This window comes from Bos taurus, chromosome 5 (assembly GCF_002263795.3).
Source record: "Bos taurus isolate L1 Dominette 01449 registration number 42190680 breed Hereford chromosome 5, ARS-UCD2.0, whole genome shotgun sequence".
NCBI lineage: Eukaryota > Metazoa > Chordata > Mammalia > Artiodactyla > Bovidae > Bos > Bos taurus.
The window spans coordinates 84,147,879-84,172,235 of NC_037332.1; the positions used below are offsets into that span (position 1 = coordinate 84,147,879).

At 39.6% G+C, this 24,357-nt stretch overlaps 1 protein-coding gene across 6 annotated transcripts in view; it reads left to right on the forward strand.

Moving 5' to 3' along the window:
• The window catches only part of LMNTD1 (lamin tail domain containing 1), a 489,613-nt gene that overhangs the window by 142,275 nt on the left and 322,981 nt on the right, over positions 1-24,357 (forward strand). For 5 of the 6 annotated variants that reach the window (XM_059887032.1, XM_059887035.1, XM_059887034.1 and 2 more), the window contains one exon: positions 9,000-9,084. The exons of the other annotated variant lie outside the window; for it this stretch is intronic. The gene's annotated coding sequence lies outside the window, so the exon portion shown is untranslated. The remainder of the gene's footprint in view (positions 1-8,999; positions 9,085-24,357) is intronic. 6 annotated transcript variants of the gene reach the window in all.

Here is a 24,357-nt window from a genome sequence, read left to right on the forward strand (position 1 = left end):
AACTACTGAAGCCCTCGATCCCTAGAGTGTGTGCGCCACTCCAAGAGAAGCCACTGCAATGAAAAACCTGCCTACCACAACAGAGAGTAGCCCCTGCTTGCTGCAACTAGAGAAAGCCCACACACAGCAACAAAGACCCAGTGTAACCAAAAATAAATAAATAAATAGACTTACAATTAAAAATTTAGATCTTAGAATTAAAAACCTCCAGAGGGACTCCCATGGCCACGCAGTGATTAAAACTTTGACCTTCCAATGGAGGGGCCACAGGTTTGATCCCTGGCCAGGGAACAAAGATCCCACATAGCATGTGCTGTGTGCCACAGCCAAAATAAAAACCAAAACCTCCACAATGTAGTCCTGTGATACCTTAATACTTGCAAGAGTCTCACCTACTCTACGAGTATTCCCCACAACCCTCACTGCCCATATTATGTGATTTCAAGTGTGAACACTAATTTGAATATCAAAACTGGGACCCAGGGGAGAAGCCAGTATAAAAGGTTAAAACAAACTCTTACTTCCATTGTACATTGCCTGTGGGTCTACCAAATATCTAAGAAAAGCTGTAAAATAATACCATCCCAATGATCTCTTTCCCATTACTATACACGAAGCCCATAAATGGTTATTGTTATTGCTGTTTTCTTAGTCCATTTTATATAATGTAGATATCAAGTTACTAGAAATCTAGTAACTTTTCACTACCTTTGGAAAAAATATTGATGAAAAATCATTTGTGGTATAGAAAAAAATACTATTTTAAAAAATATGGGTCCCAAGTACTTATTCAGCAAACTTTGGAATCTATAGAAATGGAAGATTTTAAGTGTCTGATAAAACTCTCCTATAATTTGCTTTCAGTTTCAATTTCCTATCAATAGGAAACTTTGCTTTGCTGTTTCACTATTTGTTTATATGCTGAAGAAAATAAGGATTTTGTCACTGTTTCCTTTTCATTGGTGTCTGTTTGTTGGCATAAGAAAATCATTCTCTATTGGTATCATGTTATCCATTGAATAGGAATCAAAAAGATCCCAATTAAGCTTCTGAATTACAACTTTTCAACTTCTGAAAAGTATTTCTGGATTTTTTACTGATTAGAAGATATTTTGGATACTATCAATTTCCAGTGTAGTACCTGCCATCACATTTATCGTGTTTCATTCCTACTGTTGCCGTAGATGGTTACACTAGGGGTGGCCAAGCTTCTAGTCTAAATTATAGATGACAAATAGAGAATATTTTGGAGGGTACATCATCAAGATTACCTTTCCGTATCTGCTTTGTCATATGATGTTTTTTTTTTGGAAGTTGTATAATTCCATTTTATAAACTTAATTTTGTACACCATTCGAGGTTTGGCAACATATTCTTTTCTACTACATGATCAGAAGAACATTCTGCTGGTGAAAACATAGGAAACATATGAATAAGTCTTCTGGTGTATAACATTTTTAAAATTTAATTTTTGTAAATACAAAAATTATTTTCCTTGCTTTCCTTATCCCAGTGTAAGTACTCCAGTTAGCTGTTTCTGTTTTGGAAAGCCTTCCAGTCTCTCAGTCGTGTCCGATTCTTTCCAACAGTATGGACTGTAGTCCACTAGGCTCCTCTGTCCATGGGGTTTCCCAGGCAAGAATACTGGAGTGGGTTGCCATTTCCTCCTCCGGGGGATCTTCCCAACCCAGGTCTCCTACATCTCCTGCATTGCAGGCATATTTTTTACTGCTGAGCCATCAGAGAAAGTTGAGAGAGGCTGTTTGTTCAAGGTCATTGTGTTACCATGTGATGTCAGGAGATGGTTTCTGTCACTTACTCCACAAACATTTAATTCTTCTCCAAGTATGATGTTGCGTATGTTTCAGCTTTCCTCTTGTCAGTCATGCACTTCATGAGCAACCCCAATCTGAACTGAAAGGGATGAGTCACGGTTGATGTAGCTATGGATGTGTGATGCAGTTTTGGCCAAGGAGACAAACATTTTCATTCCCATTTCACAGAATAAGTGATGGAACTAAATTGTGTTCCTGACCCCAAGGTCAGCCATTGTCTTCTGCACGCGGGAGCACCAAGGGAGAGGATGCATATTTTTAATAATGTGCCTTAATGTTTATTTACCATCTGTAATATCTGTTGCTGCATACTAATCCCCAAACTTTGTCACTTGCAACAACAAACATCTATTGTCTCACACAGTTTCTGAGGTTCAGGCACCCAGGAAGGGCTTAGCTGATGGCCTTGGCTCAGGCTTTCTCATATAGTTGCAGTAATACTTGGCTCAGTGCCAAGACATTTGATGGCAGCTTCCAGAAACAGAGAAAAATAAAGATACAGGGATTTGGGTTAAAAGTTCTATTAAATTTTTTCACAGTCTTTGTATCAGAAATTTCCCAATTGTAATTTGTGAGATCTTAAGGGAAAAGAGAACAGTTACTGTAAATTTATGTATTTAGCATTTATCATACTATATTGGAGTTATTTACATAATATGTAATAACCTACATTGTTATATATAATGATTCTCCTTTTAGACCAGGGGTCTTCAACACTGGCCATAAATTATAATTACTTAGGAGCTTTCACAAAATATTCATACATAGGCCCTTGTTGCTGCTGCTAAGTCGCTTCAGTCGTGTCCGACTCTGTGCGACCCCATAGACGGCAGCCCACCAGACTCTCCCGTCCCTGGGATTCTCCAGGCAAGAACACTGGAGTGGGTTGCCATTTCCTTCTCCAGTGCATGGGCCCCACTCCCATCCAATTAAATCAGAATCTCTAGGTATGAGTCCCCCAAGTCATTAGCTTTTAAAAGCTTCCCAAGAGATTCTAATAAATATCTAGAATTGAGAACAGTTATTCTCATAATTAATTCTTATTTTTTGTATATGTTATACAAACTTTTGGGGATTGAAAGACAACTATGGATAAATATGATCTGCACCTTCATGAATTTTTATTTCCATTTCACAAAAAAATTGATGGATCTCACCTAGAACCCAGGTTCCTGACCTCAATCAAGGCCAGCCATTGTCTTTCTTCTATACATGGGATCACCCATGGAGAGGGTGCTTATTTTTAGTACCGTGTTTTTCTCTTGTATTATTTTTAAAATTTATTTTAAATTGGAGATAATTGTGTTTAGTATTTAAATTGTGTTTAGTATTTATTTACCATCCATATTGTCTGTCACTGCATAAGAACTCCCATACTTGTCACTTGGAACAACAAACATCTATTATCTCATACAGTCTGAGGTTCAGGAACCCAGGAAGGACTTAGCTGATGGCTTATCTTTCTCCATAGATAAATGTGATCTGTACCTTCAGGAATTTTTTGGTATAATTTCAAGGAATTAGACATCCCTGATTTAGGTTGTGAACTCCTCAATGGTTGCAACTGTGTTTTTCATCTATGTGTATTTTTAGTATGCACTTTGCTCTGCCCTTACCCACCTCCACTTCAAGAAGTGAGAGTTTGAGTCTTGGCATAAGGATGGACATTATATAGACCAATGGATTAGAACTGAGAATCTAGAAATAAACACATACGTCTATGGTCAATTGATTTTTGACAAGGGGGCCAAGACAATCCAGTGGGAAAAGAATAGTGTCTTCAACAAATGGGGTTGAGATAAACTAGATATCCACATGCAAAAGAATGATGCTGCACCTCTACCTCACACCATATACAAAAATTAGTGTAAAATGAAACAACAACTTCATATATAAGATTTAGATCCACAAAACTCTTAGAATATAGCCCTTAAATCTTTGTGCGTTTGGATTTGGCAATGCATTCTTAGGTATGATTTTAAAAGCAGAAAAAGGATAAGTAAATTGTACTTCATCAAAATTTAAATCTTTTGCTCATCAAAAGACATTATCAAGAAAGTGATAAGACACCCTACACAGTGGGAGAAAGTATTTGCAAATATAATAAAGCTGTAGTATTTAGAGTATACAAAAAATCCTATAACAACAACAAAGAGACAACCCAATTAAAGCATGTACTGTGCACTTGCCTAGACATGACTCTAATGAAGATAGATGGCTAATATGTACCTGACAGATGCTTAATATAATTAGGCATTAAGGAAATGAAACTCAAAACTGCAGAGATACCACTTTACACCCAGTAGGATGATTATTTATTTAAAAACAAACAGAGGACTTCCCTTGTGGTCCAGTGGTTAAGACTCTACACTCTGAATGCAGGGGGCACGAGTCTGGGCCCTGGTTGGGGAACTAAGATCTCACATACTGCACTTCATAGCTTAAAACAAAAACCAAAACACAGCGCTCAAACCCACAAAAACAGAGAATAAATCTTGGCAAGGATATGGGGAAATTGGAAACCTTGTGCACTGCTGGTGGCAATATAAAATGGGTGCAGCCACTGTGGAAAGCAATTTGTTGTTTTTCAAAAAGTTAAACACAGAATTATCATATGATCTAGCAATTACACTCCTGGGTGTATACCCTAAAGAACTGAAAAACAGGTACTAAAAAACACTTGTATACAATGGATGTGCATAGAAGCACTAGTCACAATAGCTAAAATGTGAAAAACACTCACTCTCTGTCCACTCTCAACAAATAAATTTAGGATATATATGAAAAGTATTATTCAACCATTAAAAGGAACAAAGTATTACAACATTGTAAAGCAAGTATACTCCAATAAAAATTAATTTAAAAACAGAACAAGGTGTTGATACATGCTACAATCTTGATGAACCTCTAAAACACTACACTAAATCAAAGAATCCAGACACGAAGAGTTCCATGTTGTGAACAAGAGAGGAGTAGGTAGACATGGAGCCCATCTCTCTCCATGGATATATCAGGAACACACCTTCAGACACAGCAGTGAATGCAGAACACCCACTGAGAGCGAACAGGAGTACCTAATCAGCGGAAAGAATATACAGAACCACGTAAAACTCAGGATCAAGCCCTGAGCCTTTGGAGTGGGAGCACTGACTCCAAGACCCTAGACTACCAGAGAACTAACCCTAGGGAGTATCAAATAGTGAGAACTCCCACAAAGGAAACCACTTGAATACAAGACGTGGCATTGCCCAACCACCAGTAGCACCCTATGCAGGATGCCTCATCCAAATAACAAACAAAACAAAATTACAAGCCCAATCATCAGCAGACAGGATTACCATCTCACTCAGCCTTGCCCATCAGAGAAAAAACAAAACAAAACAAAACTCAGCACAATCTCACCCTATACAAAGCTTACACAAACCACCACACCAACCTTAAGAGGGCAGAAATCAAAAGGAAGAAGGAATTCAACCTAGAAGCCTGGGAAAAGGAGACCTCAAGCAAATAAGTTTAAAAACAAAATAATGAAAAGGCAGAGAAATACTGTACAAATGAAGGAACAAACTAGGATTTGAAATAGCTCAACTGGAAAATTTACTGAATCCTTGCCTCGTGTTAAATGTTTTATGTGCACCATGTCATGTGATTCTCTCCAGCGCTGTGCAACAGGTATTTCACCTGTTGGCCACAGGACTGGAAAAGGTCAATTTTCATTCCAACCCCAAAGAAAGGCAATGCCAAAGAATGCTCAAACTACCTCACAATTGCACTCATCTCACACGCTAGTAAAGTAATGCTCAAAATTCTCCAAGCCAGGATTCAGCAAACAATACGTGAACCGTGAACTTCCAGGTGTTCAAGCTGGTTTTAGAAAAGGCAGAGGAACCGGAGATCAAATTGCCAACATCTGCTGGATCATCGAAAAAACATGAGAGTTCCAGAAAAACATCTATTTCTGCTTTATTGACTATGCCAAAGCCTTTGACTGTGTGGATCACAATAAACTGTGGAAAATTCTGAAAGAGATGGGAATACTAGACCACCTGACCTGCCTCTTGAGAAACCTGTATGAAGGTCAGGAAGCAACAGTTAGAACTGGACATGGAACAACAGACTGGTTCCAAATAGGAAAAGGAGTACGTCAAACCTGTATATTGTCACCCTGTTTATTTAACTTATATGCAGAGTACATCATGAGAAACACTGATCTGGATGAAGCACAAGCTGGAATCAAGATTGCTGGGAGAAATATCAATAACCTCACATATGCAGATGACACCACCCTTATGGCAGAAAGTGAAGAGGAACTCAAAAGCCTCTTGATGAAAGTGAAAGAGGAGAGTGAAAAAGTTGGCTTAAAGCTCAACATTCAGAAAACGAAGATCATGGCATCTGGTCCCATCACTTCATGGGAAATAGATGGGGAAACAGTGGAAACAGTGTCAGACTTTATTTTTTTGGGCTCCAAAATCACTGCAGATGGTGACTGCAGCCATGAAATTAAAAGACGCTTACTCCTTGGAAGGAAAGTTATGACCAACCTAGATAGCATATTCAAAAGCAAAGACATTACTTTGCCCACAAAGGTCCGTCTAGTCAAGGCTATGGTTTTTCCTGTGGTCATGTATGGATGTGAGTTGGACTATAAAGAAAGCTGAGCACAGAAGAATTGATGCTTTTGAACTGTGGTGTTGGAGAGTCCCTTGGACTGCAAGGAGATCCAACCAGTCTATTCTAAAGGAGATCAGTCCTGGGTGTTCATTGGAAGGACTGATGTTGAAGCTGAAACTCCAATATTTTGGCCACCTGATGCGAAGAGCTGACTCAGTGGAAAAGACCCAGATGTTGGAAAAGATTGAAGGCAGGAGGAGAAGGGGACGACAAATGATGGATGGTTAGATGGCATCACTGACTCAATGAACATGAGTTTGGGTAAACTCCGGGAGTTGGTGATAGACAGGGAGGCCCGGCATGCTGCGGTTCATGGGTTCACAAAAAGTTGGACACGACTGGGCAACTGAACTGAACTGAATGAAAGAAATCAAAGATGACATAAGCAAATGGAGAGATCTTCCACGTTCCTGGGTAGGAAGAACACATGTTCATATGCTACTATTTTTTCCCATAGTATAAACATATTTTTCTCTCTCTTTTTCTGAATGTTTTATTTTGTATTGTGGTGTAGCCAATTAATGGTGTTGTGATAGTTTCAGACGAACAGCGAAAGAAAGCAGCCATGCATATACATGCATCCATTCTCCCCCCATCCAGGCTGCCACATAACACTGAACAGAGTTCCATGTGCTATACAGTAGCTCCTTGTTGGTTATCCACTTAAAATATAGCAGTGTGTGCATATCTATCCCAAACTCCCTAACTGTCCCTTCCTACCAATAACCATACATTCAATTTCTAAGTCTGTCAGTCTCTTTTTGTTTCTGTTTTGTAAATAAGTTCATTTGTATCATTTCTTTTTCAGTTCAGTTCAGTTCAGTCGCTTAGTCGTGTCGGACTCTTTGCGACCCCATGAATCGCAGCACACCAGGCCTCCCTGTCCCTCACCAACTCCCGGAGTTCACTCAGACTCACGTCCATCGAGTCAGTGATGCCATCCAGCCATCTCATCCTCTGTCATCCCCTTCTCCTCCTGCCCCCAATCCCTCCCAGCATCAGAGTCTTTTCCAATGAGTCAACTCTTCGCATGAGGTGGCCAAAGTACTGGAGTTTCATCTTCAGCATCATTCCTTCCAAAGAAATCCCAGGGCTGATCTCCTTTAGAATGGACTGGTTGGATCTCCTTGCAGTCCAAGGAACTCACAAGAGTCTTCTCCAACACCACAGTTCAAAAGCATCAATTCTTCGGTGCTCAGCCTTCTTCAAGTCCAACTCTCACATCCATACATGACCACAGGAAAAACCATAGCCTTGACTAGACGGACCTTTGTGGGCAAAGTAATGTCTCTGCTTTTGATTATGCTATCTAGGTTGGTCATAACTTTCCTTCCAAGGAGTAAGCGTCTTTTAATTTCATGGCTGCAGTCACCATCTGCAGTGATTTTGGAGCCTAGAAAAATAAAGTCTGACACTGTTTCCATTGTTTCCCCACCTATTTGTCATAAAGTGATGGGACCAGATGCCATGATCTTCGTTTTCTGAATGTTGAGCTTTAAGCCAACTTTTTCACTCTCCTCTTTCACTGTCATCAAGAGGCTTTTGAGTTCCTCTTCACTTTCTGCCATAAGGGTGGTGTCACCTGCATATCTGAGGTGATTGATATTTCTCCCGGCAATCTTGATTCCAGCTTGTGTTTCTTCCAGTCCAGCGTTTCTCATGATGTACTCTGCATATAAGTTAAATAAACAGGGTAACAATATGCAGCCTTGATGAACTCCTTTTCCTATTTGGAACCAGTCTGTTGTTCCATGGTTCGCTTATTGTTCACTTATCCCCTTACCACCTTTTTTAGATGTAAGTATTGCTTGCATACATTTTGACTTTTGTCAGATGTTATGGATCAAAACCATTTATCATAACACAATAAATAGTGGAATAGCAAGGTATTCTGATAGCAGCATAAGTGCTGAACTGAGTGAAACATTTGCTTTGGTCTAGAGTGGTATTCATTTTACTACAGGAAATATTCAATAAATACTGCAAGTAACCTTTGCAAAGAAAACAAACAAAGGAAAGAACAGCCGTTGCCTAGCAAACAATACGTTTTAGAATCCATGCAACTCAGGAAAATGATGTTGAGTACTCTTTGATTGAGGATCTTTGCAGTATGGTGAACTAATACTCTTTAGCCAGGAATATGTGAACAATACAGTTTGTTGGCTAGATCTCACAGACTGAGAAGGCACTGGGAACTTTGGTGGGGAGGAGGAAGACATCTCTATGCATAAAGTTTATTTTAATGTATATTATGTATATGTGCATTACATGTACTCCCATTACATGTTACTTTGTAAAAGAAAATATTTCAGAGATTTATAGAAACTTAATCAGCATTATCAAATTGGGTCTCTATGTATTCCCTACAAATGAATTTCCAGAAAATGCTTAAGTGAATGCTCCCAACAAATTATAACTAGATTTAGATAGTATACCTGGTGTTTCATTTCTTTGTGCAAGTAAGTTAGTTGATGATATTTTCATTTACAGCTTACAACTGAGAAAACAGAAATCTGGCTATGTCATCCAAATCATTCCACTGGACCTTGCTGCCTCTCAGAATTCAGTAACACAGGTATTTAGACGATGAAACAGTTATTTACAATTTTAATTTACTTCGCCCTGTCGTCCCAGCATACAAATCATCTGTATGCTGCCTTGTAAGTGCCATGTGCTTGCTGTTAATTAAAATCCTAAAGCAGCAGAACCAGCAAAGTGTGTCATCATTATTATTCATAGTACATTGTTGGCTAAGCCTTTTATAATAAATGTGTAACACAAAATTGTACAATGTGAATATTTATGAATTATCCTATAAAGAAATTGAGCTCTAAAGAAAATCTAAACAAACTATACTTCATGAGGGAAAATCTAGTTTATAAAAGAGGAATGTATCAGATAATCTATTGTAATGATTAAATGAATGAACTTGTTAAAACAGGAATTGGCTATAAAATGTCATAAAATGTAGCAGATTAAGCTACTTTTTTTGAAGTCTTGCCAGATTTTTTTTAAATGAGTTAATATATTGCTTTTTAACAAAGAACTCCTGCAGGCAGAAAAGAAATTATATCTGACTTGAAAATTCCCATCATGCTTCATTCTCTGGTGGAATTTTGCAGCCTTGATGGATTTGTTACATAATCAGCTTTCAATGACTTCTTTTATTATAAAACAGAATTCTTGCCTAAAACAGCCCCACTCCCTTTTTTTTTTCCTGCTTTCCATTTCTGAAATTACAAATGCATTTAAACAATGATCAAGTCATGCTGCAGCAGGCTCAGGGAGCAAATGAATAACTGCAGCAAGAAATTGCTAAACTTTGGTCTGAAATGCTAGCATTGGAGAAAAACTTGAAATCAATTGTACTCAAAAGTGTGAGCTGATAGAAAATAGGATATAGCTCCATGGGAAATAGGATATAACTGCTATTTATCTTTGCTCTTCACTTAGCACATGGACAGCTGGTATTATGCAAAACATTAATAAAACAGTGACTTGCCATTTCTAACTATGTGTATTTGGAAGTATACTGATACAACTGTCATACTTTTTTTTTTTTTTTAATACTGGGCAATGTAATAATTAGAAAGAGAGATGAAATTTAATTAATGCAATAAAAAGACTATTTGACTTAAAATTTGCTTTACGATCAACCTAACAGGTAGTAGATAGAACTCCTCAAACTCAAAGTAACCTTGAGCCTTCGGATCCCATTGAACATATGTTGCTGCTTTTTATTTGTTTCAGATAAAACATCTCAACCTTCCTCCACATATTATTAATATATTAATTTCCTCCATATTAACCCAATGTATTTTCTCAGCAACAAAAACCAAATTTCTCACTACAAAATAAGAGATGTTTTCTTACAATCATGTAAAATCTTCCAAAGATATATGTGAAGTTTATATAAGTATCAGCAGCTATTGCTACAAACTCTTTTAATCTAATATTTTACTAACAAAATAGTTCCTTTCTGGTGATGATGGTCACACAATGTGAATATGCTTAATGCCACTGAACTCTATACTTAAAAATTGTTAAAATAGCCAATTTTGTATCTCATACATTTTGCTAAAATTAAGACAACACAAAAAATTTTAAAAGTATAGTTATGCTGTATACCTGTGGTGGATTCATTTTGATATTTGTCAAAACTAATACAATTATGTAAAGTTTAAAAATAAAATAAAATTAAAAAAAAAAAAAAAAAAAAAGTATAGTTATGCTGTGTTCCCTGGATGCCCACCACCAAGCTTAAGAACACTTTATTGAACTTTGCTGTTTTATGAGAGTCCTTCTAAGATCTCATCCTTCCACTTCTGTCTTCACAGCCCATCCCTGTCCTGACTTGAATTTTGTGTTATTATTCCCTGGTTATATCATTTATTTATTTTTAATTAATTAACTAATTAATTCATTACTTTTGTTGTTGTTGTTGCACGGGGTCTTCTTTGCTGCCAGTGGGCTTTCTCTAGTTGCAGTGAGCGGGGGCCACTCTCTCATTGTGGTGCACGGGCTTCTCGTTGCAGCGGCTTCTCTTGTTGCAGAGCAGAGGCTCTAGGGTGCTTGGGCTTCAGTAGTTGTATCATGTGAGCTGAGTAGTTGCAGTGTGAGGGCTTAATTGCTCCACTGCATGTGGAATCTTCCCAAATCAAGGATCGAATCCATGTACTTTGTATTGGCAGGTGAATTCTTATCCACTGTATCACCAGGGAAGCCGTATTATGTCATTTAGTCTTGCATGCCAAAGAACTTTATAAATGAAGTCTCATACTATGTCCTTTTATGCAATAGCTTTTTTTGTTGTTTAACCTTTAATCCCTGAGATTCATTCACATTGTTACATGTAGTTGTACTTCAGTTATTTTCGCTGTTATATAATATTCTATCACATGGCTCTACCATATCTACTTATTCATTTATGGTTGATCTTTTAATTGATATTCGGTTGCTTCTGTTTTTTTTCTTTTTTTCTGGTTGTTGCATATATGAGCCTTTTTTCTCCCTGAAGCTATGAATAATTTTTTTTTAATAGTAGTATTTTAGCTGTCCCTGGAACAAATGACAGCTCTATCAGTTCCTCTACTTCAGTGTGCCTGCAGTTTATTCAGAACCACACAATCTAACAAACATAGAGACGCCCTATTTTCCAAGATGAGAATAAGTGGCAGATATTCATGACTCCCACATCAAGAGCACAGACTTTGTAGTCAGACAGACCCAGTTTCAAATACTCCCTCCTTCTCTTAGAAGTTATAGGAAGTTAGACAGGATCTATGTGCTTCAATTCCCTTAAGTCTCTTTGGGGACTAATAATATATATCACATAGGGGTGTTGAGTAGATTTAATTGGATAGTCTACTTAGAGTACTGATTATTTAATACATTCTTAGTAAATAGTAATGATTAGTGATACCATAATTACAAAATAAATGGCAAGCAATCTTGAGAAAGAAGAATGGAACTGGAAGAATCAACCTGCCTGACTTCAGGCTCTACTACAAAGCCACAGTCACCAAAAAAGTATGGTACTGGCACAAAGACAGAAATATAGATCAATGGAACAAAATAGAAAGCCCAGAGATAAGTCCACGCATCTATGGACATCTTATCTTTGAAAAAGGAGGCAAGAATATACAATGGAGAAAAGACAATCTCTTTAACAAGTGGTGCTGGGAAAACTGGTCAACCACTTGTAAAAGAATGAAACTAGAACACTTTATAACATCATACACAAAAATAAACTCAAAATGGATTAAAGATCTAAACGTAAGACCAGAAACTATAAAACTAGAGGAGAACATAGGCAAAACACTCTCCGACGTAAATCACAGCAGGATCCTCTAAGACCCACCTCCCAGAATATTGGAAATAAAAGCAAAAATAAACAAATGGGACCTAATTAAAATTAAAAGCTTCTGCACAACAAAGGAAACTCTAAGCAAGGTGAAAAGACAGCTTTCAGAATGGGAGAAAATAATAGCAAATGAAGCAACTGACAAACAACTAATCTCAAAAATATACAAGCAACTCCTGCAGCTCAATTCCAGAAAAACGACCCAATCAAAAAATGGGCCAAAGAACTAAATAGACATTTCTCCAAAGAAGACATACAGATGGCTAACAAACACATGAAAAGATGCTCAACATCACTCATTATCAGAGAAATGCAAATCAAAACCACTATGAGGTACCATTTCACGCCATTCAGAATGGCTGTGATCCAAAAGTCTACAAGCAATAAATGCTGGAGAGGGTGTGGAGAAAAGGGAACCCTCTTACACTGTTGGTGGGAATGCAAACTAGTACAGCCACTATGGAGAACAGCGTGGAGATTCCTTAAAAAACTGGAAATAGAACTGCCTTTTGACCCAGCAATCCCACTGCTGGGCATACACACTGAGGAAATCAGAATTGAAATAGACACGTGTATCCCAATGTTCATTGCAGTACTGTTTATAATAGCCAGGACATGGAAGCAACCTAGATGCCCATCAGCAGATGAATGGATAAGAAAGCTGTGGTACATATACACAATGGAGTATTACTCAGCCATTAAAAAGAATACATTTGAATCAGTTCTAATGAGATGGATGAAACTGGAGCCTATTATACAGAGTAAAGTAAGCCAGAAAGAAAAACACCAATACAGTATACTAATGCATATATATAGAATTTAGAAAGATTGTAATGATAACCCTGTATGCAAGACAGCAAAAGAGACACTGATGTGTAGAACAGTCTTTTGGACTCTGTGGGAGAGGCTGAGGGTGGGATGATTTGGGAGAAGGGCATTGAAACATGTATAATATCATATGTGAAACGAATCGCCAGTCCAGGTTCGATGCATGACACAGGATGCTTGGGGCTGGTGCACTGGAATGACTCAGAGGGATGGTACAGGGAGGGAGGAGGGAGGGGGGTTCAGGATGGGGAACACGTGTACACCATGGCGGATTCATGTTGATATATGTCAAAACCAATACAATATTGTAAAGTAATTAGCCTCCAATTAAAATAAATAAATTTATATATAAAAAATACAAATGGCTGTACCAAGAATCACTATGCAGAGATACTTCAATTTTATAAAAATAAAGAAACTTAAATTTAAACTCCAGGGAAGGTTACTGTAACCTAGATCTCAGAGCTGAGAGCAGCAGGGCAAATGAGTTGGTGACACAGCACTGGGGCCATCATCCATAAGATAAGGCAAGGGTAGAAAATGTCCTCACCTTGTCTTTCTCACCCCAAGTCCCCATTAAGCTCCTAGTTCAATCCAACTGCGCCATAGTGAGCAGTAAGGAGTAGAGTGATTAGAGAGATAGATAATGACACAAGACCACAAGGAGGAGTTCTTGGAAGCTGGACTACAAACCGTCCCCAGCTCTCTATTCATCTTGAGCTCATGGGTATCACAGAGAGCTTGTGATTAACCCTCAATCATGAACAAAATGACATTATTGCTGCCCAGCTATAATCTAGTTGGGAAGTTAGACATCCTTATAAGACTACTGGAGATTAATGAAGAAAAGGTGATTGTGCAACTGTGAGTTTTAATTTAATAGCCATATCCTAGGAAAAGCTACATGATACAGTAAATTATTATCAATTAAAATTGGCTATTTGTTTCAAAACTCGCCGCTTTGTTTTTTTTAAAAAAGGCAATTGTTCTCTACATCTGTGTCTTTATTCCTCCCTGCAAATAGGTTCATCAGTACCTATCAGCAAATAGTTCATCTTCCTAGATTCCATATATATGCATTAGTATACAATATTTGTTTTTCTCTTTCTGACTTACTTCACTTTGTATGACAGACTCTAGGTTCATCTGCATCACTGCAAATGACCCAATTTCATTCTTTTTTTATGGTCAATTAGTATTCCATTGTATATATGTACCACAACTTCTTTATCCATTCATCTGTCAGTGGACATTGACATGTCCTGGCTATTGTAAACAGCACTGCAGTGAACACTGGGATGCATGTGTCTTTTTGTATTATGGTTTTCTCAGGATATATGCACAGGAATAGGATTGCGGGGTCATATGGTAGTTTTATTTTTAGTTCTTTAAGGAACCTCCATACTATTCTCCATAGTGTTTGTATCAATTTACATTCCCACCGACAGTGAAAAAGGGTTCACTTTTCTCCACATCCTCTCCAGCATTTATTTTTTGTAGATTTTTGGATGATGGGCATTCTGACTGGTGTGAGGTGATACCTCCTTGCAGTATGGATTTGCATTTCTTTAATAATGAGCAATTTTCAGCATCTTTTCATGTGTTTGAGGGTCATCTGTATATTATCTTTGGAGAAATGTCTGTTTAGGTCTTCTACCCATTTTTTGATTGAGTTATTTGGTTTTTTGATGTTGAGCTGCATGAGCTGCTTGTATATTGTGGACACTGAGGGAAGGAGAGGATGAGACCAACTGAGAGAGTAGCACTCACATATATACACTGCTGTGTATAAAATAGCTAGCTAGTGGGAATCTGCTGTATGCACGGGGTGTTCAGCTGGGTGTTCTGTGGTGACCTAGATGGGTGGGATGCGGGGTAGGAGGGAGGGTCAAGGGAGGGGACATATGTATCCATATAGCTGATCCATGCTGTTTTACTGCAGAAAGTTAACATTGTAAAGAAATTATACTCCAATTAAAAAAAAATTAAAAGGACAGTATTTAAATAAAAATATAAAGGAGAATGTTCTTATAGTTCAGTATTTTGTTCCCTATCCGAACGTCATCAGCAGTGGCTCAACCCGATATATCTATTTCAAGTTGATTTGCTGTCTTTGTCTGTGTTCATCAGTATCTTAAAAAGTGGTTGTTCACTTGATTGACAGGGAAGGTAGATCAATTTCCTGCAGTTTAAGTGATTGAGCCTGACCAAGGTTACCTGAAGACAGGGAGTCATTTTCACAGACAGAGCTGAAATATTGAAACTCGTTGCTCTATACCTCTCCATTCCCTGCATTCCCAACTCAAGTAAAGATCTATTTTTGTCTGGGAGGTCTAAGAAAGGCATCGTGTTGGTGACAGGATGAGTGGCTCTCATGGGGAACCCGAACTCCAACTTCTCAGTGACAGCCTGACCCTGCCTCTCCCCCCGGGGTGCTTTGCTGCTTATCAGTGGGACGAAGACAAGTAGACGTAGGTGCCACTGTGCTGAGTGCCTTCAAAACTACGGCGCCCATGGATATAAATCAGGACTTCCATTTCTGAAGCAATTCAACAACTCTTTAGCCCAAAGGATGGTTACAGTTTAAGAAGATAAATTTGCAAAAGCCTTTGAGAGTTGTTTTACATTAAGATACCCAGAAAACAAAACAAATGACTTGAAAGAAACAAAAGCATCGGCCACTCCACTGTAAAATTGAAAAGACTTCTCTACTTATACTCCTTCTGAAAGTAAATCTACTCTTCTCCCCAGGTGGCAAATACAGATGTAAACACCTAGCTAGCAAAATTTTCCTCTCTGGGTGTATACATTGCCTTGTTTCCAAGAATAATGGTTTAGTGAAGGTGTCAGCTGTCATACTTACAGCCATCACTCATGCCACAATTGAAATGATGTGCTGTGTATTCGTCCACGCTTAGGACAGGATGCTTATCATCTATCCAGGAAATGAAGCTTCTGACATTCTCTTTAGCTGTTAAAGATAAAATGCCTAAATATGCACGCTAGCTCACTGCTGAGTAAACATCTTCATTCACAGTACACCTTTGATAATCCTTCCTGAGGTCATCAGAGGGTGTGTTCTCCCTCTGTCCACACTGAAAGCAGTTGGGGACAGCTAGTCTGCCTTCATTGCCTAAAGGGGGTGACTGCTTTTAGAAAAAAATTCTAAGAACAATAGAGATACCAGGGTGTTGGGTTCCACCATAATTCTTGTGTTCAGAGAAGCCAATAATTCTACAAGTAATTAGGGCATACCACCTCTTTAAGGTATTCATATAGTCAAGGATTTTTCTCATGTGCTTCCTTCTAAAATAATTGCTTACTATAGAATTAAAATCTGTTGAAATTGAATGTGAATCTGAATTTGTTTTATACTAGAGAAAGTGGAGAGGAACATACAGATAGGCCCATCAGAAAAAAATTTCAAAAGAAAGATTTGTTATCATTTTCCCAAAGGATCTATCTTGGGAATCACCACTGGCATATGTGCAGGAATGGCCCAGCTGTTTACTACTGAGATATAATTGACACATGACATTGTATTAGTTTCATGCGTATGGAATGGCCAAGTTCTGATAAAGACAGTTGGTTAGGTACCTGGTCTTGTCTTTGCTCTTTCACCTCAACAAGCAATATTGCCTTCTTTTGGTTACTTCTCTAGCTACTTGATCAATGTCCATCAGGTTTCTAGAGTAAAATGTTTCCAGAGTTTATGCCTTCTGCTCATGGATAAGTATAAGTTGGTTTTTAGCATCAAAATGTCAGAGGGCTGTTTTGTTGGAAGGCGAGGAGCTCCAAACAGCAGGTAGCTGGTGATGAGCTTTCAGATGTTTTCTTTGATGCTGAGTTAGAGGGTACATGCCATGGTCCCTCCCTGCTCATTACTAAGTTCTGGATTCCTCCTGCTTACTTAAGTGTGGTGGGAATCAGTAGCATCCTGGGTACCCGGAGGTCTGATAGAGATGCAAAACCTCAGATCCCTTCTTTAGGTTTACTGAATCAGAATCTGCATTTGAACAAGATCTCCAGCTGACCTCTAGGCACATGAAAGTTTGACAAGTGTTTCTGTACTGTATCAAAGAGTCACCCTATTTGGACTTTGCTGATCTCTCCCTTTGCCCTGTTACCTTAAGCCACCTCTTATTTCTTCACTATTCAATTTAACTACCCACGGATAGGGATTACAGTTTAGGTTCTGCCTTTTCTGGTAGAATATGAATTCTGGATTAAGGAATGACAGTACAAAAACTGGGACATTTATAAATTAAATCTTAGACATTCTGAGTATGTTGTATGAAAAATGTATCCTTAGGACTTCCCTGGTAGCCCAGTGGTAAAGAATTGGCCTTCCAATGCAGGGGACACAGGTTTGATCCCAGGTTGGTGAACTAAAATCCCACGTTGCCACGGAGCAACTAAGCCTGCACACCACAACTGGAGAGTCTGTGCACCACATTGAGAAGATCCCACAAAGATCCTCCATGCTGCAGTGAATTCCTGATGCAGCCAAATAAATAAATGAGTAAATTAATTTAAAATGTTATTATTAATGTATTGATCTAGTCAAAACCCCTGGCTAAATACAGTATTTACTGTGCTATGTGCTAAACTGCTTCAATCATGTCCGACTCTGAGCGACCCTTGGGTTTTAGCCCCCTAGGCTTCTCTGTCCATGAAATTCTCCAAGCAAAATCACTGGAGTGAATTACCATGCCCTTCTCCAGGGGATCTTCCCCACCCAGGGATCAAACCTGCATCTCTTATAGCTCCTGCATTAGCAGGTGAGTTCTTTACCTCTATAATGATAATTATAATAATAATATCATAAGTAAAATAGAATGAAACTTTTTTTTAACCTCTGAATTTCCATATTTCATGTTTTTGTCAATATCATAATTGCCATCACATTGGGAAAGGATCAAACTGACTTAAACCTGAAGAAAATAAGTAAATAGATGCCAACGTCTTAGAGAAGTTTCCTGAAACTAATGTCTTCAGCATCTGAAAATTTAAATGAAAATGTGTCTTCTGTTCTCTTCTTGAAGCTGGATACCATGGATAATTTTTGTGTCACACATGTCTGTGTCACAAGAGTCTAGACTGGGGGAATGTCACAGTTCTACTTGTTCAAGTCATTCAGAATTCTGTGATGGTCTTTTCATTTGACCACTTTAGGGTCATATCACTGATTTCAGCTCAAATTTCCATAAGTACATTGTATCAGATGTGATCAAATTTTATGAAAAGAAAAAGAAATTATTCAGAAGTAAGCAAATAGGCAAATTACAGTATTCTAACACACCACAATGAAAATTGTTTCCAGTATGCCAATTACTGGGCTTCCCAGGTGGCTCAGTGGCAGAGAATCCGCCTGCAGTGGAGGAGACACAGGTTCAATCCCTGGGTCAGAAAGATCCCCTGGAGGAGGAAGTAGCAACCCAGTCCAGTATTCTTGCCTGGAAAATCCCAAAGACAGAGAAGCCTGGCAGGCTACAGCTCATGAGGTTGCAAAGACTGAGCATGTGTGTGCACGCACATGCATGCACACAGACAGACACACACACACACACACACACACACACACACACACACACACATGCTGAAAGTGAAAGTGAAGGTTCCTCAGTCATGTCTGACTCTTTGTGACCCCATGTCCATGGACATGTCCATACAGTTCATGGAATTCTCCAGGCCAGAATACTGGAGTGGGTAGCCTTTCCCTTCTCCAGGGGATCTTCCTGACCCAGAGATCAAACCCAGGTCTCCCACATGGCAGGAGGATTCTTTACCAGCTGAGCCACAAGGGAAGACCAAGAATACTGGAGTGGGTAGCCTGTCCCTTCTCCAGCAGATCTTCCTGACCCAGGAATCAAACCGGGGTCTCCTGCATTGCAGGTGGATTCTTTACCAGCTGAGCTATCATTGATGTACATTATCTTCAATTCTATTACATTATTCTGGTCTTAGGGTTCAAGAAACTAAGGCTCAAAGAAATCTAAAAACTTTCCCAAGTTTATACAAATAGTAAATTATGGAGTTCTCAAACTGAAATCTGCCCTTCCCACAGATTGTATCTTAAGAAGCTATATAGCTATTAATCATTTGACATATGATGAGTAATTGCCATTTCAGAAAGAAGGGAGAGGCAGCTGCAGGTAGGAGCCTCCTGCAGTACTCCTCAGCCATGCACAATGGAGTCCTTGGCACTGCTGGCCTGTAATAATTGTCTATTGAAATGCTAGGTTGAAGTGAGCCCAGGTTTCCAAAGATCCGGCTTGAATTGCCCATAAGGGATTTGTGTTCATTTGGCAATTTGTTTTTATAACTATAGTAACTCTTACCAATGCTGCTATTTCCTGGAGGTATTTTCTCTATTATTAGTCCTTCTCACTTTTATATTCTACCTCTCCATCAGTCTCTTTCTTTCGTTGTTATGGGGACACTCAAATCTCCACCCTAGGACTTCCCTAGTGGTCCAGTGATTAATCCATCTGCCAATGCAGGGTGCACAGGTTTGATCTCCGGTCCAGAACGGTCCCATATGCCGAGGGGCAACTAAGCCTGTGTGACACAACTACTGAACCTGTGCTCTAAAACAAGAGCAATCGCCACAATGAGAAACCCATGCACTGCAATGAAGAGTAGCCCCCACTTGCCGCAACTTGAGAAAGCACCTGTGCAACAATGAAGACCCAGGACAGCCCCAAATAAATAATAATAAAAAACTTGTACCCTAAAAAGACAGCCAACCACTACCTACAGATATGCTTCCTTGACTCTGATTCTCCTTCATACTATTGTTCCTAAACCCCTTTACCCTCTTCTTGAAAGAGTAGCTGTATCACCAGTTCAGTTCAGTTTAGTTGCTCAGTCATGGCTGACTTTTTGCAACCCCATGGACTGCAGCACGCCAGGCTTCCCTGTCCTTCACCAACTCCTGTAGTTGCTCAAACTGATGTCCATTGAGTCGGTGATGCCATCCAGCCATCTCATCCTTTTCATCCCCTTCTCCTAATGCCTTCAGTCTTTCCCAGCATCAGGGTCTTTTCCAGTGAGTCAGTTCTTCACATCACGTGGCCAAAGTGCTGGAGCTTCAGCTTCAGCATCAGTCCTTTCAATGAGTATTCAGGGTTTATTTCCCTTAGGATCGACTGGTTTGATCTCCTTGCTGTCCAAGGGACTCTCAAGAGTCTTCTCCAATACCATGGTTCAAAAGCATCAATTCTTTGGTGCTCAGCTTTCTTTATAGTCCAACTATCACATCTATACATGACTACTGGAAAAACCATAGTTTTGAATAGATGGATCTTTGTTGGCAAAGTAATGTCTCTGCTTTTTAATATGTTGTCTAGGACTGTCATAGCTTTTCTTCCAAGGAGCATGTGTCTTTTAATTTCATGGCTACAGTCACCATCTGCAGTGATTTTGAGCCCAAGAAATTAAGGTCTGTCACTGTTTCCATCGTTTCCCCATCTTCCTGCCATGAAGTGATGGGACCAGATGCCATGATCTTTGTTTTTTAAACGTTGAGTTTTAAGCCAGCTTTTTCACTCTCCTCTTTCACTTTCATCAAGAGGTTCTTTAGTTCTTCTCTGCTTTCAGCCATAAGAGTGGTGTCATCTGCATATCTGAGGTTATTGATATTTCTCCTGGCAATCTTGATTCCAGCTTGTGCTTCATCCAGCCTGGCATTTCACATGATGCACTCTGCATATAAGTTACATAAGCAGGGTGACAATATACATTGCCTTGATGTACTCCTTCCCCTATTTGGAACCAGTCTGTTGTTCCATCTCTGTTCTAACTGTTGTTTCCTGACCTTCATACAGGTTTCTCAAGATGCAGGTCAGGTGGTCTGGTATTCCCATCTCCTTAAGAATTTTCCACAGTTTGTTGTGATCCCAGTATCACTTACTGTCTATAAATCATTAGTTTTCATTCATTTCTGAGCCTGTTACCCTCCGGTTTTTTCTTCCATCACTCACTGAATCAAATATAACCCTATTTAAGGCAGAGGAACCAGAGATCAAATTGCCAACATCTGCTGGATCATGGAAAAAGCAAGAGAGTTCCAGAAAAACATCTATTTCTGCTTTAATGACTATGCCAAAGCCTTTGACTGTGTGGATCACAATAAACTGTGGAAAATATTGAAAGAGATGGAAATACCAGACCACCTGACCTGCCTCTTGAGAAATCTGTATGCAGGTCAGAAGGCAACAGTTAGAACTGGACATGGAACAACAGACTGGTTCCAAATAGGAAAAGGAGTACATCAAGGCTGTATATTGTCACCCTGCTTATTTAACTTATATGCAGAGTACATCATGAGAAACACTGGACTGGAAGAAACATAGCTGGAATCAAGATTGCCAGAAGAAATATCAATAACCTCAGATATGCAGATGACACCACCCTTATGGCAGAAAGTGAAGAGGAACTAAAAAGCCTCTTGATGAAAGTGAAAGAGGAGAGTGAAAAAGTTGGCTTAAAGCTCAACACTCAGAAAATGAAGATCATGGCATCTGGTCCCATCACTTCATGGGAAATAGATGGGGAAACAGTGGAAACAGTGTCAGACTTTATTTCTGGGGGGCTCCAAAATCACTGCAGATGGTGACTGCAGCCATAAAATTAAAAGACACTTACTCCTTGGAAGGAAAGTTATGACCAACCTAGATAGCATATTCAAAAGCAGAGACATTACATTACCAACAAAGGTCTGTCTAGTCAAGGCTATGGTTTTTCCTGTGGTCATGTATGGATGTGAGAGTTGGACTGTAAAGAAGGCTGAATGCCAAAGAATTGATGCTTTTCAACTGTGGTGTTGGAGAAGACTCTTGAGAGTCCCTTGGACTGCCAGGAGATCCAACCAGTCCATTCTGAAGGAGATCAGCCCTGGGATTTCTTTGGAAGGAATGATGCTGAAGATGAAATTCCAGTACTTTGGCCACCTCATGCGAAGAGTTGACTCATTGGAAAAGATTCTGATGCTGGGAGGGATTGGGGGCAGGAGCAGAAGGGGACAACAGAGGGTGAGATGGCTGGATGGCATCACTGACTCGAGGGAGGTGAGTTTGAGTGAATTCCGGGAATTGGTGAGATTCATGGGGTCGCAAAGAGTCGGACACAACTGAGCGCCTGAACTGAACTGAACTGAATGGGTCTTATTACACTAAGGCCCAACATTCTTTCTAATGGAGGAAAATGAAATAGAATATAAACTATCTTTTTGCAGTAGCTAGTCTAAGCCATCTTTATGCAGTGAATTTTATATATATTTTCTCATCTACCCTGGATAGTAACCCTGTGATATTTTAAATCATCAGTATCATTATTTAAAACTTAGGAAAGAGGTTCAGAGTCTTCAGTAAAAATAAGGCAGAAATCTGACCCAAACCCAGTTCTATCTGGCTCAGCATGCCATGCTCTTTTCTTACCCCAGGAAAGAAAGAAAGGAAAACGGGAGAGAAATCAGGAATGGAAAGAAAAGAGGAGAAAAGGACTGCAGGCAAGTTGGAAGTAAAGATTTGAATTCAGGGAAGTTTCTCTGCAACAAAGAAGAGATTCACGGTGACGATTCCACTAGTTTCATTGCTGCTGCTGCTGCTGCTGAGTCGCTTCAGTCGTGTCCGACTCTGTGCGACCCCAGAGATGGCAGCCCACCAGGCTCCCCGTCCCTGGGATTCTCCAGGCAAGAACACTGGAGTGGGTTGCCATTTCCTTCTCCAATGCATGAAAGTGAAAAGTGAAAGTGAAGTTGCTCAAGTCGTGTCTGACCCTCAGAGATCCCATGGACTGCAGCCTACCAGGCTCCTCCATTCATGGGATTTTCCAGGCAGGAGTACTGGAGTGGGGTGCCACTACTGTGTTTTAATTTTATTAACAAAGGTCCGACTAGTCAAGGCTATGGTTTTTCCAGTAGTCATGTGTGGATGTGAGAGTTGGATGATAAAGCTGAGTGCAGAAGAATTGATGCTTTTGAACTGTGGTTTTGGAGAAGACTCTTGAGAGTCCTTTGGATTGCAAGGAGATCCAACCAGCCCATCCTAAAGGAGATTAGTCCTGGGTGTTCATTGGAAGGACTGATGTTGAAGCTGAAACTCCAATACTTTGGCCAACTGAAGCGAAGAGCTGACTCATTGGAAAAGACCCTGATGCTGGGAAAGATTGAAGGCAGGAGGAGAAGGGGATGACAGAGGATGAGATGGTTGGATGGCATCACCAACTTGATGGACATGAGTTTGAGTATACTCTGAGAGTTGGTGATGGACAGGGAGGTCTGGCATGCTGTGGTTCATAGGGTTGCAGAGTCAGACACAACTGAGCAACTGAACTGAACTGAGAAAGAATAATATTGGGCTTCTCAGTGGCTCAGCAATAAAGAATCTGCCTGCAATGCAGAAGATGCAGGAGATGCAGGTTGGATCTCTGGATCAGGAAGACCCCCAGGAGGAGGAGATGGCAACCCACTCCAGCATTCTTGCCTGGAGAATCCCATGGACAGAGCAGCCTAGTGGGCTGTAGTCTATGGGGTCACAAAGATTCGGACATGACTGAACACACACACATATCCACCTTAATATAGGCCTAAACATCACAGACGCAGAGGGGGGAAAAAACAACATTAGCAACAAAAATGCAATGTACTCAATGGAAAGACCTCTGATTCTCTGTTCAATTATGTTTTCATTGAAAAATGTTTTGCAAAAAAAAAAGAAAAATGTTTTGCATTTAGGGTATCAGCTTGCTAATATGGACTTCCCAGGTAGCTCAGTGGTAAAGAATCTGCCTGCCAAGCAGGAGACTTGGGTTCAATCCCTGGATTGGAAAGATCCCCTGGAGAAGGAAATGGCAACCCATTCCAGTATTCTCTTCTGGAGAATCCTATGCACAGAGGAACCTGGTGGGATACAGTCCATAGGGTCACAAAAGAGTCAGACACGACTTAGCGACCCAACAACAACAATCTACTTGCCAATACTGCCACCTTGCTCAACTTTCTGAGGTTTCTGCTAATGCCCAAGAAACTAGGGTATAGAGCTGATAGGGAAGGAATTTACTGATCTGTGTGTGCTATTTAAATTTCTTGAAATTATTCAGATTTTTCTGGCCTAGAAATCAGGGCAGAATCTCAGGACAGATGGCTTGGTAATG